Below are 20,723 nucleotides of genomic sequence, written 5' to 3'. Positions count from 1 at the left end.
TCATCCTGTGCACTGTGTGCCGGGCATGCTGGACTCATTTTATCTATTTATTTGTTTGTCTTATGTAGATCGAACTCATGAACTCCATCAAATTTTCACTGATCGGCCTGTGCCAGCTGGATCAAAATATGAATCATGCATTTCGTGCATGCTGGAAGCTGGGCTTGCTTAAGATCCAGTTCATATATCCAGCTATCTTCACTTTATATATTAATCTCCAGCAACATCAATGTATGCTTTATTGGATTTTCCACTATTTTAAGGTTTTTGACAACACTGCTTTACTTTATTTACTGATTAACACATGTAGCAACTGCATTGTTTGTATAATCAATCAACCAATAGGGGGAACCAAAAACACAAAAAGTAAAGATTAATGCAGAGTTTGAATTATACAATACTTTGATACTTTTGAAGGAAATGATGAATGGATGGAGTAGTGCAGTGTCCTGGGGCTGTCTTGTCAATATATTTGTATTTATTCTATACCATGTGGTATCAGTAAGATATTTCACATCAAACAAACATGAAGTATTGATATATAAAATATACACAGATAAACCTCTGCAGGTCTGGCAATAAAATAAACAAACATATAAATCCATTAAAAAAAAACATACTGATTCGATTTGTTTCAGCTTGTTTTACAATTCATGTTTCTTCAGGGTATTCGATATACTTGGAAGGAAAAGAAAGGGAACTATTTTCAAGCTGAATGATTTCTTGAATCCATTTCCAAATCTAGGGAATCTGTCCAAAGTTTTGTTTTGGGCGCAGAGCTGGTTCTCCACCGAACCCTCTGCAAAAAGTTTAAAATAATGAATAGATCCAATTGATGAGGTGAAGATGAAGAAGGCAAAGGGAAGATGAAAACAGGAGCAAAACTTTTTTTTTATAAGCAAGATATATGTAACACATAGGTCAGTTGATTTACTGTATGATATGACAGACAGGGTGCATAAACAATGAATATGAGCTTGAGTAGCATTACTCATTACTTTACTAAAACTACAGACTCTGCACTAAAGGCAGTACAGATGATGCCTTGCATGTTTATCTGCATAATTTTAGCGAATATCAGCAGACAGCTGACACATTAGGTATCCCTAACTTTGTCTAAAGCTTTTGTCTAATTCTCTCAACAAGTTTGGAATACTAGTAGTTTCAATTATTCACAAGCAAACAGCTACTTTAGCAGTTAGCTAAAGTTAACTAACTGGCCAATTAGAAACAGGACAACGTAGGGATATTATTTGTAATAATAGCTGTTGACAAGGATGGGGCCTATATTTTGCTTTCTAATAATATTTAGTGGTGACGATGAAAAACACACCTCACCCTCTTGAGAACTAAGCCAGACTTCATACTGCAAGAAGGTACAAAAAAAAAAAAAAAATCACATTATCCTTTTCACAATGTCCCTGTTTGGTTATGTTTTGTCTTCTGGGTATGACTTTCCAACAACATACAGTACCTACTACTTTTAAATGCAGTATTTTTTAACAGACAATAACATTTTTCACTGCTAGGCCCAGGAGATAAATCCATTATCTCTTCATATAATACTGTATATAAACAATTTAAGGAGAATATACCGCTGTAGATTATTTATTTACTTACTTATTTGTTTGTTGTTGTTTATTCGTATTTGTTCATGTACAGCGACCATTTGACTTTACGGCTGTTTTCATGTCTTTGCTCTTTCTGGGACAGCTTTCAGCCCTCACTATGAAGTGCGTCAGAGCCAACAGTTTTTACCTAATTAACACACACTATTTCAAGGAAAGGTCTTTAACTTGGGATGGGTGGGTGCCAGAAGGGGTCATGGCATTGATATGTGTGAGTGTATGTGTGTGTGTGTGTGTGTGTGTGTGTGTGTGTGTGTGTGAGAATCTGTAGGAGTGCCAATGCCACACCCACCACAATAACCTAATTGTTCTTTTGGTTGACTAATACTGGGAAAGCCTTGTGGATACAAAAGCTTTAATTAAATTAGCTTATTACAAGTTTTACAAGTAAATTAGGGTTTGGGAAGTTTCTCCCGTGAATGCAGAGGCATCTTTTGTAAAAACAAAACTAATAAGCCAAACTGGAGGATGCTGGCCAAGCAGAGCCTCTCAGTGGTTACTGCAATGACCCATATGTCCTCACTATTGTTTGAATGATTTTTAACCACATGCCACAGCTGTTTATGACTCTGTGAATGTGCTTATATGTGCGTCATGTTGTAAAATCAAACACAAATGGAATTTATTGTGTGTTTCTTTCGTTTTAATTTGTTTACGTCCAATCATACCAGTATTGTTTTTGGATAAACAATGATGCGAGTAAGGCCACTGAATAGAGAGAGGGGGGAAATGTAGATGGAGAGGAAGAAAAGAAAGTGTGAGTCAGGCAGGACGGGTGTGTGAGTGGAATCCTTAGCGCCAACGGGCTAATTTATCATCGCCCCCGTTGCTATGGGAACCAGCATTCTGGGCACATCGTGGGATGCTAGAGTGGTGTTTTTCTCCTCATTTTCTTTTTTTCCAGCCTGGTTGGAGGGACTTGTGAGTTTATGTCTGCATTATAAAGGGAAGGAGAAGAAGAGGTCTGGGAAAAGCATTGCTTTAATAAGTATTTTTGTCAGCATTTACTGGCTTCAAATCCAGCTTTTATTATGATAAGTGAGGGAAACAAATCAGGCATTGAAATGAGATAATTCCACTTGGTTCCAATGTAAATCAGCTTGCCTCTGGATTTTCCTTGAGTACTTTGGAGAGTGACATGCCTCAGGTTGCTTGCTTCAAGACAAAGAGATAAGTGAAACTGCTCTTGAAAAAAGTAGAATTACTTCACCCTATTGGCACATTCTTTACTTTCATACAGTAAACTATTTTTTGGAAAAACGATTGTCTGACTAAATGACCAATTTAATGAATGAAAGCGTTTTTTGTTTTTGTTTTTTGCAGATGGACAATGAAGAGGATAACCTTGGCAAACAGCAACCTCTCACATGTATTTTTTTCAGTCACTACAGCTGCATGATGATGATTTATTAAAAGATTTAACGTTAACTGAAGTGAAATACATTGCCTAAAGGTTTACATTCAAGGTCAGTGGCACTTGACCTTGAACTAACTGTTACACAAAGGACCTCAGTATCCTTGTACATGTCAGATGGGAGTGGAGAATGTGAGTCTAATGATAAACACTGTCAATCCGGATATTAGGACCATATGTTTATGTGTGTCCATTGATGGATAAAATACATATACCATTTAAACAGTATACTTAAACTGACATTTTATAACAATTGGATATAATGTGAGAATTTATTCCCAGTAGATGTTTTGATAATGGATATGTGCAAGTATTGTTGATTACCACACTTGGGTCAACATTATGTAGCGGCCAGTTCTTACCGCCCCCCCGGTCAGTAACAAGTGGCCGCTAGTCTTACCGAAGCTTATCATATTGTAAGGATTATTTAATTTTGTCCATTTCCTTTACAGACACGAAATACTGTGTATATTCTGTTTGTCCATACGGCATTGACAATGAATATTTAGTCAGCCAATCGGGTCTAAATTGGGAAGGGAATGAGTGACAAGAGAGTGTGTGTGGGGATGAGAGGTTGAAACGCAGAGAGAGAGATGTCATAGTGCAGTTTCAATTGATCACCAGTAACAGACGCCCACCATCCTCTATAAGTGGAGGGCATTGGGTTTATTGGCTACAGTTGACTTCTAGGAGCAAACGAGCCTGCATGTACAGTGTTTGTCACGTGTGGACAGAGAGCAGATATTAGTTTTTATCAACTGTTTTAATGTTTTTGATTTGTGGCAGTTATAACGTCATTGTGAATTTCCATTTCCTGCACAGCATACCGTGCATTGTTGAGGACTTTGTTAAAATGACATTTGCTGTAACTAACAACTCATTCATTTGATTGCTTTGCTTCCGCTGTTGCTTTCATCTTCAGGCACTCCATAACCCACTGGCTTATTGCAAGACAGGAGTTAACAGTACAATTCAACACATTTGAACACAACTGAACAACTGACAACAGATGACCACTATTGTCAACCTCTCACTTTTGTTGTCTGGTGCCTAACACAAATGTCCGTTAGAGGCCATGTCGTGGACGATACATTTATCCTATCATATCTACGTTTAGCCTCTTGGGGTCTTTAAACAATTTTGAAATAAAACAGCAAAACTGGAAAACATCACATTTGTTCTAACTGGTTACATTTGACACACATAGAACTACTGATAAGAGGTTTCAAGTACTGGTTTGTTTTAAAGGTTGAGAAACACTGGTCTAGGACACTTTCTTTCAGCAAATAAAAAATGGGTTAGCTGGGTCGATGGGTATTTAATGTTTATCTTTAAGTTCTGCACTGCGGCCCTCTTAACCACTTTTGAGTTTCTTTTTTAACTTTCCAAAATCCGTGCAGGAAATGTCTTCGACCAGGCTGCAATCTACTCACCTCTTCTCTGCATGAGGATGTTTTCTTGTTTTGATTTTCAATGAGAAGGATTATGAAAAAGCATCCAGCTGTGTTCCCTTTTTCTGCCCTCCTCCCCTCAAATTATGGTAGGAAGGAGGAAAACATGTTTACTATGCTTTCTCATTCTCTCTCCCTCTCCCTCCGCAAGTTGACAGCGCATCATAAATCCATCTCAGCCTGGAGGAAGAGCATCTCAAGGCTGCCGCTTCTCTCCTACAAAAAAAAAAAATGCCTTACTCTTTAAAAAACACTCCAGAGCTCCTGTGGGGAGGGAGGAGGAGGAGGAGGAGAAGGAGGAGAAGGGAAGGAGGAGCAGGAGCAGAGAGAGGAGAAGGAGGAGAAGAGGGGAGGAGGCTCAAAGAGAATTATTCATCCTCTGTTTGGAGAGCAAGGTTGTCTAAATGAGGCTTGGCGAGCTGCTGTAGCAACATACAGATACTTCAGTTGCAGTTTGAATTGTTAGCCTTCAGGATACACACACATACACACTTATACGTGCCTGCTCTATACACACAGATCCCCTCACACATGTACGTACACACACCCTAACACTTTCTGACTTATTTAGGATGACGGACACACAAGGCCATAGGCAAGGTATTAGAGAGTGGGAATGAGGCTCCCAAACACTTGCAATTACAGTAAATTATATAGTATCGTATGTATAGTATACTGTATGTATACCTGTGTACATTTTAACATGTGTCTGATGAAATATTTGTCCAGTCATGCTGTGCTATAACAATGTTTCACTAGCCTTTCGCTGTGCTCATTTAATCCCTAAATTGGCTGATTACCAGGGCCAAGACGTGTTGAGGCATCCTAATGCTCTCATAGACAGTCGTCTATGTAGGTGCAAGACGGGCTTGCATTGAGTGTGCCTGGCCCAAGGGCACAATGATATTGCCACTGGCACTCCTTTAAAAGAAAACTCCTTAACTCCTGTGCAGTCCTGCATGATTTCCCAGATGAATTCAAGGACTTTTTTTGTTTCTTTGTCATGCACAGCATCTCAGATTTAGACTGTGAAATATTGCAGCTCGCCACATCATTATTCCTGGATTTTCTAACATCCACAGTAGGTCAAAAAGAATTACATATTTCAACCCTGTCTCCCAGAAATGACTTATTTTCCCTTGTTGTCTGTTTAAGTACTTCTAAGTAACTCATTTACCTGAAAATGTAATTTAATTATTCATTTTTACTCTAACCATCACAAGCTCTAAATTATCATTATTTACAATCTGATGACATTAAACACCCTACATTCATGTGTTACTTGTGTTATTTACACCTAGTATCAACTATAACCTGTTTCTAAGTGACTAATCCCAATTATGTAAATAATTATTAATTATTAGTAATGCACCATTTTGTCCAAGTACCACTTCACAACTTAGCTAAACAAAATACAACTATACAGGCAGACATTTTATGTTTTTATTGACTGTTTGCAATTGTTTGTGGGCAGAGTGGCTCATTACAGCCACTGAGGCTGCAAAAGTCCACTCAGGTGTTGGAGTCTCAGTTGCATGTGACCTCCTGCTGCCACTTCTCCTTCTTTTTCTTCCTCAAACTGAGGAAGCGGCACGTTCTTCACCAGTAAGGAGGTGTCTTCTTTTTCTCTGGAGCCTTCTCCTCAGAGATTTTGTTCTCTTCCAGGAGTACAGGTGTGTGTAAAGTAACAAGTGACTCCTCCCCCTTGTCCTTCAGCTCTTCCATGAGTTGCACCATTTTTGTATGACCTCTTCCTCGAGGTTCGTTGAGATTTTTGCCATTTTTTGAGGAGGGAATCCTGCCCAACCCTCAGCCTCCGCATGAGACTCCCTCTCTGTCTCAAGTTGCTGCTAAAGGGTGTCACTCTTTTCTTTTTCTTTCTTGAGCTCAGTTTCATACCTCTGATGGATCTCATTGTATGAAACTGTAAGTGTTTCAAGCTCAGCAGAGCTTAGCAGAGCTAAAACCTGACAACCCCTACTCTAATAACAGGGCTTGCCGATACTGCAGTTATTGTGCCCAGTGGCAGTTGTTGAGGAAATAAACACAGGAGCGCTTTTCATTTCTATTTTTTATTTCTATAATAAGTAGATAAAGAAAATAAAATGTGTAAATAACACACTATTTTAGTTATGGGAAGATATATTTTTTACTTTTGACAGAGCTAGGCTGACTGTTTCCCTCTGCCTCGAGTCTTTGAGCTAAGCGAAACATACTGAACCAGTCTCTGGGAGATTTCCCAGAGATTTCCAGGAAATGCACAGAGATAGGTCCACATCAGAGAAATGTTCTGCACATACCACTAAGACGAAATTGTTTTTTCTACATGTTTTCTAGAAGATGAATCATAATGACTTTGGTGATGGTGGAGACCCCCCTGGCTTTTCGTCTAGCACCACCAATAAATCAAAGGCATTGTAAAGGCATTCAGGGCCCCCTGAAGATGAAGCCTACTGACTTTAACTCCAGCGCCACCATGAGTTTCACATTTGTAGTTTTGAGTGAAATGTCTCACCAACTATTGGAAGGATTGTCATGACATTTGCTGGACGTTAATGTTCCCCTCAGGATGAATTGTAACAATTTTGGTGATCCCTTAACATTTCATTTAGTGCCATCATCAGGTCAAAATTTTCATTTGTCCAATGACTTTGGTTAATGACCAAATACCTGCAAAACTGAGTGCTACATTTTTGTAATGCATAGAAGTCATGGGAAAGCGGTCAGGGAGGATGGTAGTACAAAGTACAAATAATGCTCAAGTTGCTACGAACAGATATTGTAGGAAAACAAATTAAATATGTTATCAGTGAACTTTTTATCAATACATTCAGTATTAACATCTGAAGAATGAAGAAGACGCAATGTCCCCAAATAATCCATAGAATTAAAAATTACTATTCAGGAGAAAACTGATGTGTTATTACACAGAGCTCTTGTTCCCAACTCCAGCATTACTTGACCACTCGTGATTTCCAAAGATGCAAAATCTGAGTCTGAGAGATGTACTGAATAACAAACCTTTCAGCACTTCCAGCTGAGATAAATGTTCTTACATGATGGAACAAGACACAACACTTAGAGCCAGTGAATACACTGAAACACTCCAGAGAGACATCCCAGTTAAAATACTCCAACTCTTCAAGATGAGTGAAGAGCATCTGAGCGTGTGTAACAAAATTTAGTACAAAAGGAAGAACGTTTTCTCACAAATGACAGAGCCATCAACTGTTTCATGAAGCAGCACTGTCCTGCAAGCTCATTACCACTGACGGTACTAGGATAGTGAGAGGAACTTGTTCAATTAAAATATCATAATGAATACATAGTGTATAGATAAGGGGGGTTATGCAAGTTACTCTGCAAAATTAAAACAGTTTCTTATTCAATCAAATACAATCAACAGTAATCAACAGTAAATACTTGGGTGTGACTTTCTTCACTTACAGATTCAAATCCATGACTTAAATTATATGAATTTAATGCTCCAAAACTGAAAGGAAGAGACTGTCCTCACCCACAAGAGTCATTTGTGTGAAGACTTCTGTTATGCTTTCATGACAAGTGACCTCTTGTCCTCTCTCAGAATCAATGGTAGAAGTACCACAGAGAGTTGGTCAGGGTGGATAGTAGGGCAAACAAAATGTGTGACCTCATCATGAGAGAATGGGCACAGACATGTAAAAGGCCCCACACCTCTACATTGGAGCAAGACACCCAGGCTACATTCAATTCAGTTCAATTCAATTTAACAGAAGTTATCTCATTGCACTTTTCCTATAGAGCAGGTCTCGACCGTACTCTTTATAATATTAATTACAGAGACCCAACAAATCCCACCATGAGCAAGAGACAGTGTCAAGGAAAAACTTTCTTTTAAGAGGCAGAAACCTCGAGGAGAACCAGACTCAGGGTGGGCGGCCATCTGCCGCTGCCATGTTAGGTTTTAAGGGAGAGAGAGAGAGAGAGAGAGAAAGCACACACATTAGCACAATGCAAATTCCACATAGGATTTTAAAATAATAATAATGTCATTGTCGTGGTAATAGTAATATTAATTAATTAATTAATTAAACCTAGGTTCAGTTCTGAATTGTCGCTATATAAATAAAATGTAATTGAACTGAATTACCGTCCACACTACTGCAGCGTTTTCGAGCCCCAAAACCGCACTACATGTCCTTCGCTGATTTGCCACGCCCCTATCACGTGTCCCTTTTCCGGAAGAAAACAAAGAAAAACATCAGCCTCGACTACCAGTTACTCAATAAACATGGATAACGAATTACAATCTGCTTCCTGTTTGCCCGCACGTGCCCAGTGTATGTGAATAGTCATGTGATATGCGTTTTCAGGCGTGTTAGTATGGACAGATATTATTTCTGCTGTGTGAATGTGTGTGAATGGAGCAATTTGGGGTTCAGTGTCTTGCCCAAGGACACTTGGACATGTGGGCTGGGGGAAGCCGGGATCAAACCGCCGACCTTCCGATTGGTGGACGGGATGATTAACAATTGTGTTAGTTGTACTAGTCCTCTTGTCACTCATTGGTTGCCCATTGCAATTTGACAGCTGATCCGAGTCTCTGCTGTTTTCCACTTCTTATTCATCTCATGGTGTTGACAAAAATAAGCATTGTTGGTTGGAGGAGCGCTGCATCCGCCACAACACCGAGATTGTGAGTAACGTACTTCCATTGACAATATGTTTGTCCTTCGCAGTGCATCGATGGGTGATGGATCCTACAAATATAAACTTATTTATATTTACACTTTCACTATAAAAACAGTTAACAGTTATATTGTGTGCCACTTGCCCTGCTTCAACGCACCGTTTGACCCAGCATTTTACCCTTTAGTCTATGACACGTCTGACATCCTGAAGCACAGGAGAAACCCCAGTAATGAGTCTTTTTCATGTCATTAGAGAGTTTGAACTGAAAGTAGGCCAGCTATTTCTGACTCATTTTCATTACTGCTAAAAGTCAGAAACACTGTAAGAAAGTGGAGCACCAGAGTAGAATGGAGCAAGAGCTCTGTAAGTGGCTATGTATGTGCATGTGTGTGTTTGTGTGCAGATCAACGAGGCACTCTCGCTGGTTCACTGAAGGGCCAACTATTTACATGGCATCACTGCAGAGCAGACAAGAGAGAGTACATGTACTTTGTCTCCTGCCTGTCTGTCTTGTTAAATGAAAAAAAAAAAAAAAAAAAAACACACACTTTCTGTCCTCTTACTTTCTCTTCGTTTGATTGTTGTGTGCATGTATGTCTGAGGCAGTGATGGAGAGAGGCATAAAGAGGGAGACAGAAAAGAACAGTAAAGAAGAGAAATGAACGGAGGAAGGTAGTGAAGTGGCAGAGAGAGAGATAGAGCTATGGCGCTTTCACACAGTGAATTTTGAATTGGTGGCAGCAGGGTGCAAGTCCACTGCTGTGGGTACTGGCTACATCTGATCCTACCAACTTGCTGTACCATATGCTGGAGAGAGCGCTGGAGTTGATTCTGGCCACCTGACGAATGTAAGCCCAATATTCACTCTCTTTTTAGCTCTGCTTTGGTCTCCACTAACTCCTGAAGAAAATATGGAGCTGCTAAATGCTCTGCTATGTTCAAAAGATAGTCACTGACTTTGACTGTCTGCTGTGTGCTGGACAGGTAGTGTTCAGTAGGTTTTCAGAGAAAAACGCTAATGACACTAGTCATTTTATCCATTGTCAATCAAAATGTTTTAAAGTAGAGGGAAACATTAACAGTATGACTCCATCTTTAAGGTAAGTGCAGTTAACTAATCTTATTTTTACTGTCACAAACCAGATAATCAAACCATGAATTTAATGTTGATCCAAGACCATTTCTTTTAAACTGACAGGTTGGTTTACTGAGTGGGTTTCCTAGGTGCTCCAGTTTTCTCCCACTTTCCAAAGACATGCAGGTTAGGTTAAATGAAGAATATATGTGAGTATTTAAATGTGTCCAGGGTGTACCCCACCTCTTGCCCAATGTGAGCTGTGATAGGCTTCCATGACCGTGCACAGGATAAGTAAGATGATCAATATGCTGAGAAGGAGAAGATCTCTGTGAGCCCAGCTGAGGCGGGTATCTCACCACTCATCTGGAAAGAAGTTATGTTGGTGAACAAGCTAGGCTTTGTTTGTTATGTGAGTTAAATGAAATGCACTTTGTTTTATACTGTTTATGTTTAATTTATGATCGAAGAAAGAGGTCAGTCTTGTGCTGGCTTTGTCATCTTTGCTAAATGAATCCAGCACGGTCTTATTATCCATCTAGCTGCCAAAGCCAGACGCAGCATTGCAGCTCGATGATTTTTTTACTTCAACTTTCTTTCATAGAATGTGCATCTCCTTTCTGAATATTTCCTCCTTTGTTTTCTAAGCAATGTGGCACAGGCTCTAACTTTTTTATTCCTCTATTTTCATTAAAACATCGTTGGAGAGGAAAGGAGAGGCCAAACGGGAGTGCTTTCTTTGTGAACTCGCCGGGAAGCTCCCACAAACCTCGGCCACTTTGCAGATATCTGTTGCTTTACAGTGCTCTATGCCACAGCTCAAACCACACACACACACACACACATATAGGGACATATACACACCTACACATGCACACAAACACATGCTGGGAGGTATACGCCCACACACATACACACACATACTGTACATGCATGACATGACACACACAGAACTGTATACTGAGATGCATACATATGAACAATACACACGAAGATGCATGTGTATGTTAGTACATACATAAACACATTACACACAGACAGAAAGATTAAAATTAAGAATGAATTTGATTCATATTTAGCAGTGTGGCTCATATCAAAGAGACAACTGGCTTTGTCTACATACTGCTGTAGGCTGCATGGCTGATTGGTCTAAATTGGCCCTGTGACAACTGTGGGTGAGTGTTTGTATCAGTCTGTGGCAATGGAGTGTGTGATGTGATGAGGCTAGGGTCACAGTGAAAGGACTCTCCTGGTTATCAGCATGAATGCCAAAGCGGACAAGCCATCCGTACACAATGTGAGATGAGGAGTGGGATAGACACAGAGGAGGGAAGATGACAAGAGAAAAGAGACAATGCTAGTACATGCTTGAAACAAGTAATTGTGACACCTTGATATAGTTACTATAAGCAAATAAAACCATTCTAGACATGAATGGCAGCGGCGTGCTCAAATCAGTATAGTGCTAAAAGGATGTTTCCCATAAACCTCATTACTTCCTGTCCAGACTTTCTCATGTCCTTGTGTACAGTTGAATGAATTGCATATTTGTCCCTATTGTAGCCACTCAGGGTAAAATTAATGAGGGGTTAGGAAAAGACAACTGAGGTGCCAAGAGCATTTACTCAAGGTAAACATCATTGTTGGTCAGAAAAAACTTAAATGATACAATATTTAAAAAAGGAACAAATTAAGGTGCAACAACACATGATGAGACACTGCCTTTGGAATAGCTACCAAACATTGGTATGACTGGATGGTAAAAATCACCTACCAAAAAACAAACAGACAACCAAACAACAAACAGTCACATTGTTAGTTGCCTGTAGACAGCGCAAGGGTCATCTCTCTAGAGCAATGGGACTTCTTACAGAATTTAATCAGGCTCTTGTCATGGCTGCTTCTTGGAAGATGCTTCTGCTCAGTGAGGAACCTTTCTAACTGAAAAAAACAGCATTTGGTCAAATCCTTGTCTTTACTGAAGAGCATAAGCATATTTTCTAATTATCCTTTAACTATCTCTTATCTAGAATTTCTAGTTGGTGAGAAAAAGGTTTTTGAAAGATCCACTTGACAAAGTCATGCAACAAATTTCTTGCCAAATCCAAACCTGGTTGGACCCAATATAGAAATCTGCAGAGATTGCTTATCCCCTCAGTTTGGTCTGTTTACGGTAATGACATTGCCATCTTAAATGTAATATTAGAGAAATACATGTCCTACATTTTTAATGGTTGAGAGAAAAGTAAAATAACAGAGGGAATGTGAAGAAAAGTTTTAGGCAGAAGCAAAGAAAGTGCAGTAATAAATATCAATAGAGAAAAAAACAGTATCAGCTGAGAGGAAGATAGGGTGGGAGAAGGCTGGATGAAATTGAGGGTAGGTGTAAGGTGGGAATGAGGAGGAGGAGAGACCAAAGAGGAGAAGCAATAAACAAGCATGGCTTCAAAATATAACAGTGATGGTGCTCCTACTGAGAAATGGCAAATAGAGATGAGACTGAAACATGGAGGGAGGGGAAGGAGTGGCAAGTGAGATATAACTGGGGTTAGAGACAGATCAATATACTGTATCAGTTTAGTCAATAAATAGGGTGAGTGTGTTCTGGTCATTAAAAAATTGGATATTTGCTAATTGGTGTTCGGTAGACTTTAATGTGAACATACAGTATTCCACATAAGTATATATATTATATTTTCTTCACAAACTACAGTATCAACAATTTAGATTTGTAAATAGTGGCCCTCAAAAAACCCCACCTCATCCAGACCTTGAAGACACTACAGTGTTTCAGCTGCATACTGTCTAGACAGTGTACTGTAAATAAAACCTGCTCCAGTCAGAACCTCTTCCATTTCTTTAGTATTTTCAGGATGGTTTTGCAAGCACATAGAGAAGCCAATACAGAAAGAATAACAAAGAAGAATCAAATGAGTGTTTAAGTTTAAATGCTGTGACAGAATTTTGCATTAAATATGCTTTTCTGGCAGCTTCTATCCAAACTACTGGTCTTCTGACAATGACTGAGGCCGGGAAGGAGGAATGGAAGACATTTGCACGTAGGAAGCAGAAAGTGTAAGGCTGGGAGGTGAAGAACTGAGAGATGGCTAATGGAAAGGCAGGAAGCACCAATTTGACAGAAAATTGGATTGCAGAAGTTGTCAAGTGAACATTTTCCATACCATGTTACACTATGTGTTTTTCTGCTATTTTTCACGGTGCCTTTTTGCATCAGTGGTCATGAATGAAACTTCAGCTTCATTGTATAGTAACGGACAGAGCAGTCATGCAGAAGAATATACAGAATATGTAGAATGTAGATAGGTTCTGGGGACAGCTGAGGACACATTTAGGTCAATTTAATAAAATGAGGGATGTTGAAAGGTCTTAAGTCATGTTATTAATACTTTCTAAAGAAGCTTTACACTTTACCCCTCCTACCTCTTCCTCCAGTCTTCCTAATACACCTTTTAAAATACCTTCTATTGACAAACTGATTGATAATATTGGACACTTTGATGCTTTATGTTTGTGAAGGATGGCAGAGAAGCATGCATGCTTGCATACTGGTAATTACTTTACCATTGCTGTGTTTCAGAAAATTAAATTTTATCAGTAATACCTTGATGCAAATATTACTGATAAGATACAGGAAAAACATGCTAATGATACATCTTTAACAAAGATGTCAAAAGCCAAATTGCCAACTTATAACAAAACAGTCCAACAAATTTGCAAAAATATCTATGACAGAACTTTGCAGTGAAAACTACAATTCAAACAGGAAAGATTAACATGAGATTAAAATTGCTGAAACAACCTAATTGAAATTGATCTTTATAATTCAATTAAAATAAAATAATAATGTATCATTTATCACACATAAATGCCAGGTCGGACAAAACAAACTAATTGAGAATGTCACCTTGGGCTTTGGGAAAAAAATAGATTTTTCACTGACATTTTATAGGCCAAACAATTAATCAGTTAATCAAAAAATAATAATTGACAGAATAATTGATAATGAAAGATCCCATCCATAGATGTTTTTAGACTACGCTGCTTTGATTAATAATTTGTGCCTGATATGGTTTTTCCACAAAAGCATCAATAAATATTCAGATATTTTTATTTTATATTTTCTTTTATTTTAAGAGTTGCTGAACACAAAATGTCTCATTTTATACTTCACTGTAAAGACCATTCTCTGTGTATGTGCACTGTAGGATTCAAGTTTCTACATGACACTTGTGTAAGCTGCATATTATTTACATAGCGCCAAATCATAACAGAAGTTATCTTAGAACACTTGTCATATAGAACAGGTCTAGAATGTACTCTTTATAATATTATTCACAGAGACCCAACAATTCCCACCTTGAGCAAGCACTTAGTGACAGTGGCAAGCAAAAACTCCCTTTTAAGAGGCAGAAACCTCGAGCAGAGCCTAGGTCCTGGGTGGGTGGCCATCTGTCTCGATCAGTTGGGTTGAGAGAGAAAGCTAGAGAGGGGAGAGATAGAGAGAGGAGGGGAGGGGGGGAGAGCGAAAGCAGGAGGAAGGAAAACAAGCAGTAGCACAATGCAAGTTCCACACAGAGATGTAAAGTAATCGTAATGGTAGTAATATTAATATTAAGAAAAATAATAACAGTAATAATAATGATAGCAATAATAATAATAATCATAATAATAAGACTAATAATAATAACTGTAGTAGCGGTTGTCGAGCAGGAACATGGGGGCAGCAGGTGGCCCACAATACAGATCCAGACTCTGCAGCTCTGGAGGCAGAAATACCTGCAAAAAGCAACAGGAGGAGAGAGGAGAGAGACGAGAAAGCACAAAACTACGGGAGAGAGAAGATGTGATTTACAAACACATATTAAAGTGAGATTTAAGGTGAACATAGCAAAACTGTCCCCTTTCAGCAAATGAATGTGAAAAAATGCCCAGTGTCAAACTGCACAGACATCATTCTGCAAGCTCAAGCATTCAACTGAAATAGTAAAAGTAAGAAAAAAGAATTATTTTTAATGGAGGGAGACTTTAACTAATTGTTAGTTTCAGATTTTTCTGAAGTTAATTTGCCCATATATTCGTGTAAAATCCAGCACTGGTTCAAATGTTTGAGACTTAGTAATAGAATAAGTTGACACTGATGGATTTGGAGATGGATTTGTGGTGTTCGATAAAGTATCCAAAGAAAGAGTGGAAAATCAAAAATAGACATAGGAAGAAAGGAAAATAAGTGTCAGAAAAGAGGATGCAGAAACATAAGGTGCATAAACAAGTCTTTACTCATGACAAATCTTGGCAGATACAGAACTTAACTGGTTAGTTAAGTTTTTCCACTGAGGGTTTTTGCCTGCCAAAGCAGCTAATGCAACTGACAGACATAAAATCCTAAAAGACTTATAAAACGATTACCACAGGCTGGTGGTTAGTATTAATTTCAAGCTCTACTTGCAGTGTTTTGATATTTAATATCTGTGATGGTTGCCAGGAATTTCCCAAGTCAACAAGCTTCCGTAACATGACAGTCTAACAACCACCAGAGCAGAGGATCAGATGGAGCAGCCTGTTGACACTCTCTGGCTGCTTCGGTAATAAAGCCGAATGATGGCAAACAGCAAGACACAATTTCAGCGCAGCAGTGGAAAATAAAGCTGTGTAATGAAAGCACAGATGTAATCTGTACACTGTCTGCAGAGGGAGAGGAGGAGAGACAGCAGAAGAAAGATAGAGGCAGAGGGATAGAGTCATTTCTTGCAGATCAATAGAGAGATGAAAAAATTTGTTAATAGCGCAGTTTTGGTGACAGGGAGGAGTGTTGCTATTGTTGCTTTTTCTGTGGGAATGTATGATTCATCAAAACTGTTTTTTTTTTCTTTTCTGCTTGTCACTCTATTCCTTCTTCTGGATGGAATGTTTGAAATTACAATTTAATTAAGATTTTGTATTTATTTAATTCAATAACAAACCAGTCAGTTTCACACCAAGGACACAAACCCCAGTCTTCTGGGTGAAAATCCTGTGTTGTTTGAGCCATCCATCCATCCATCCATATACCCACCCACCCTTGCCCTTTTCTTTGTTACAGTACGTCACCTGATATCCTAAAAGCTATCTGGCAGCCCTGTGCGTCTATATACAACGCAGAGGGCCATGACAAAACGTTGGTATTTGACGCCTTGGGAATGAGATACAGATTTGACATATTTACACACAGACCACGGCAGTACCCTACCCAACCTGAGTAGACTGAATATTATTCAGAACCCAGCTGAACTGGGATCCCAGGTGGGGTATTACCGCGGGGATTACAAGGAACTGAGTGGACCTGTGAAGAGATATATGACTCTTTTCTCCAATTCTACCAAGACTAGGGCATAGCAGAAAATAACAGAGCGGATGAGGTTATCAGTTTTGGCTGATTTTGTGTTTGACATATTCCCCATTCTTATACCGATAATACTTTGTTGTAAGGTTTGTAAGTCATGCTTTATTTAAGGTTCTTCATCTTAAAGCTGTACTTCGCGCAATACACACACCAGTGTGTCTGGTGTAAATGATGGTAATCTGTTGTTTTCTATATGGGTTTCTCATTTCCCCCAGGTATGATTTGGCATGAAATCATGGGCTTCAACCAAAACAGGCAGGAGTCCAACCTCACTTTTTGTTGCACAAACAGTAAAAGTCCAGATTCTGTAAACATCTAGCTAGGTTTATGGCATCATCTGTTGATTTAGCAAGAAATAACCACATTCAATCACCAATCAATCAAGAAGAAAAGAGTGGGAGGCTGTGGCTTAGAGGTAGAGTGGGCCATCCACTAATTGGAAGGATGGCAGTTCGATCCCGACTTCCCCAAGTCCACATGCCGAAGTGTCCTTGGGGAAGATACTGAACCCCAAATTGTGCCTTTGGTGTGTGAGTGTGTGCGACTGACTTAGTTTCTTTGGACTGATGAGCAGTTGGCACCTGCCACCAGTGTGTGAATATGATATGTAGTGTAAAGTGCTTTGAGTGGTTGGAAGAAAGGTACTATACAAGTACAGTCCATTTACCATCCACTCCACATCTTTACAATGGTTGAGGTTAGTAGGTTTTCCACATCATTAGAGTATGATATGAAAACTATTTTCATGATATGACAAAAAAAAATGAAAAAGTGGATACTGCAAAATGGTTTTCTTAAAGCCAATATGTGTCAAAATTGAATGGTTTTAGCAACTTAAATTAAAATTATTCAGATGGCATAAGCTTTTGTTTGTAGAAAGTCAGAAAATGTGAAATTCTACACACTTTAATATGATAAGATCAAATATACTAAGCTAAAATCTTTTTATTCTTCTGTTGATTAGAAGTCTACAAGTACAGGTAATTTCCTTAAAGTGAGGGATCATCTATTGCAATGATAATAAGATCTTAATGGGGAATGGGCAGTGATCCGCTATAGTCATCTCAGTATTCTGATTTAATGGTAAAATTTTTGGAAATGACCTGTCCTCTGCATCTTTTTTGTCTGATCTGTGATTTTATTGTCTGGTATCATATTGTATTACATGGCATAGAATCAGATTACATCATTATTTACCCACCTTCCTCCATCCATTATTTTGTCCTCCACTCCTCTGCTGTCTCCCCACTTCTTTAGTTACTCCTCTGTTTGTGTGTCCTTCGCCTCTTTTGCTTTCTCTCACAGCACTTTTAGTAGCAATATATGGGTCAGTCAGCTATGATGAATTAAAACTATGTGCGTGTGTAATATATTACAGCATTGTGTGTATGTGTGTGTGGTATGTGTTTGATATATTAAAACAGTGCGTGCTCTGCATCCATCTCAGCCAGCCATTCTGTGTCTGCCATAAATCACCATCAGTTTCACCCTCAAATCCAGGAAACCTGACAGGTGATGCCACACTACAGCGTCAAGATGCTGGCAGTGTGTGTGTGTGTTTCAGGGTGTGTGTGGCGAGGCCACCAGCAACTATGTTAATATTGTAAACCTCACTGTTGGAAATTAATGGAGGAAAATCTCTTTTCTTGCCTGATTTTTGAAGGCCTTATTTGCAGAGAAGTAAAGAAACATAATGAAAGTTAATGTAGTTCAATTCCAAAGTCCAAAACAGCCTTTAATTGACAGAGCTAAGCTCTTGCAACAAAAGGAGTAGATCTTGGGTTGAATAACACAGTAGATTTATCTATTACATAAAACAGCACTGCATGTGTAATCCCCCAAGAATTACAGGAATAATTCATTAAAATGATGGCTCTTTAAGAAAAACATTAAGAAGGATTGAGGAAGATAGCAATTATCAGATATACTTTTAATTTAAAAGGATTCCAACAGTGTTCACAAGCAACTATGTTCTGTTTGACTTTCATCTTTAAAGCCTTGGTAGAACAAGGTCTTAAATTGACTGTATAGAGTAAAATAAGGTTTTACTGGATCCAAGAACAATCTTAAGATCTTTATAGGAGAGGGTTAAGATTAAAAACTGTTCCTAGAATGTCTAAAAAAAGGGAGGAAAGAAAGAGAGTGATACATAAAGAATGAGACAAAGAAAGAGACAATTTTTTTGAAATTCTTAAAATTAGGTCTTCATTCTCAGCAGTGGTGATATGGATAAATGGAGTTTTTCCAAAAAAAAACATTTCTTAGAAAGTTTCCCAGAAATAACTATGTGATTTGGTGCTATTTATAGAGGAAATGTGATTCACCCAAGTAAATATATATTTATTATTCTCTTATTATTATTATTTAAAAGTTGATTCTTACCTGACAAATCAAACCTTAATCATATTAATGTACAAATTCAATATTGATATAAACCAGCCCTGCTCATTGATTTGCAACACTGCCTAAAATGGCCTAATACAACAACAACAAATAATGTCTGCCTAATTCGTTGTTTAAATTTAAAATTTTAGTAGTATATGTAGCATCGTGTTGTTATACTGGGAGCTTCCAGTGGAAGACTGTGCTTGATCTGCAGAGATCAGTAAAGACTTATATTGGTCAGGTCTGAATGTACATTCGTGAATCTAGTAAGGCTGCTTGAGAAAGTAAAATATAAAAATAACCAAAATGGTGGACTTTTTTTTCTCAATGGAAAATGCAGTATTTTAAGATTGTTTCTGCATTAGAATGTGTTTTGAAAACATTTCTAGTCAGAAATGTGCGTTTTATTATCATAATCTTCGTTCAGTGAATGCATATGATCCTTAGTTTTGCTAGTTATTACGAAGATTCTCTCAGCTCTCATATTGTTGCTATGGTGGTTGCTATGGACGCTGTTACGTGTACAGAGGGAATTGTGGGTGGGCTTGGCGCGTTCGACTCCTGTTTTGGGCCGTATGCCGTCAGTGGGCTTCATTCCATTTCAAATTCAAATCGCCTGTAACCTGAATCCAAACGATACTATCTCTGGTTAAAAAAGGCGTTTTATAGCCTGTGTTTGTAAAATGTTAAGTTGCTCATTTAATTTTATATTTACAAGAATATGTGGCTGAGGATATTTAATTATGAAATCACATTTCTTAAGAAGGGGTTATCAAACTGGACTTTACATTTCACACCCTTCATTTAATCCCTGCACTCGTCACGTTTATATATATCATCAAATTGGACTTTTGATTGTGCATTGCATTCAACCTCCACTGTTACATAATTTAATTATTTATGCGCATGTTACATTTAATTTTTTCTTGTCACCTTCATATATTTCATACACTAAATTTCTTTGTCCATAACACAGTACATTTTTACAGTCAATATTTAATTTCAAGTTTTATATCTCATCTCAAAACTATTACTATTCCATTCTGTAAATTGATTTTAAAATGTCCATTTAATTTTAATATTACTTTGTTTATTTAATTATTTTATTATTACCATACTTTTGTCTATTTTTCTTCTTCTGTGTTACATTTTTTTGGAGCAAACACAAAGACACATTCTTTGTATGCTTTCATTGGCTAATAAAACAGACTTTGATTGAATGGGTTATGTCATGCTGATATAAAATCCCAAAATCAAGAATTTTACAGATACAAAAAAATCACCAGGCTTGTGTAAATAGTAGCCTATGCGTGCCTCAGTATTTGATGACCTGTGAATGAGAACGAGTTGGTCTTTTCAGCCATAACCCAAGCACTTCAGGCCTAGGTTTCCTTAGTAATGCCCTAGATTGTCAGCAATTTAAAATAATCTTATGTTGGTCACTAGTTCCACTTAAAAAGAAAATACAAACAAAAAGCTTAATTTTATATATTGGAGCTAAACCAGATACATCATTGGAAAGGTCGCAACCTGGAGAGAAAGATATGTCAGTATGATGATTCTTCGTGGCTCCTGCTTTGAGATACTGACCTTTGAACCTTGACCTATGTGCATGTTTGAAAGCTTATAATCCAGCAACAAAAAATGCTTCAGACATGGGACCAACTGTTGTAGAGAGCTCTTGATTTCAGCTATC

General features: G+C 38.2%; 1 protein-coding gene across 4 annotated transcripts in view; it reads left to right on the top strand.

Moving 5' to 3' along the window:
- Window positions 1-20,723, top strand: part of nlgn1 (neuroligin 1) — a 382,894-nt gene that overhangs the window by 231,876 nt on the left and 130,295 nt on the right. The window lies entirely within an intron of this gene.

This window comes from Siniperca chuatsi, linkage group LG6 (genome assembly GCF_020085105.1).
Source record: "Siniperca chuatsi isolate FFG_IHB_CAS linkage group LG6, ASM2008510v1, whole genome shotgun sequence".
Classification (NCBI taxonomy): Eukaryota; Metazoa; Chordata; class Actinopteri; order Centrarchiformes; family Sinipercidae; genus Siniperca; species Siniperca chuatsi.
Note: the sequence above shows the minus strand (reverse complement) of the source record. Positions and strands in the feature narration are given on the sequence as shown.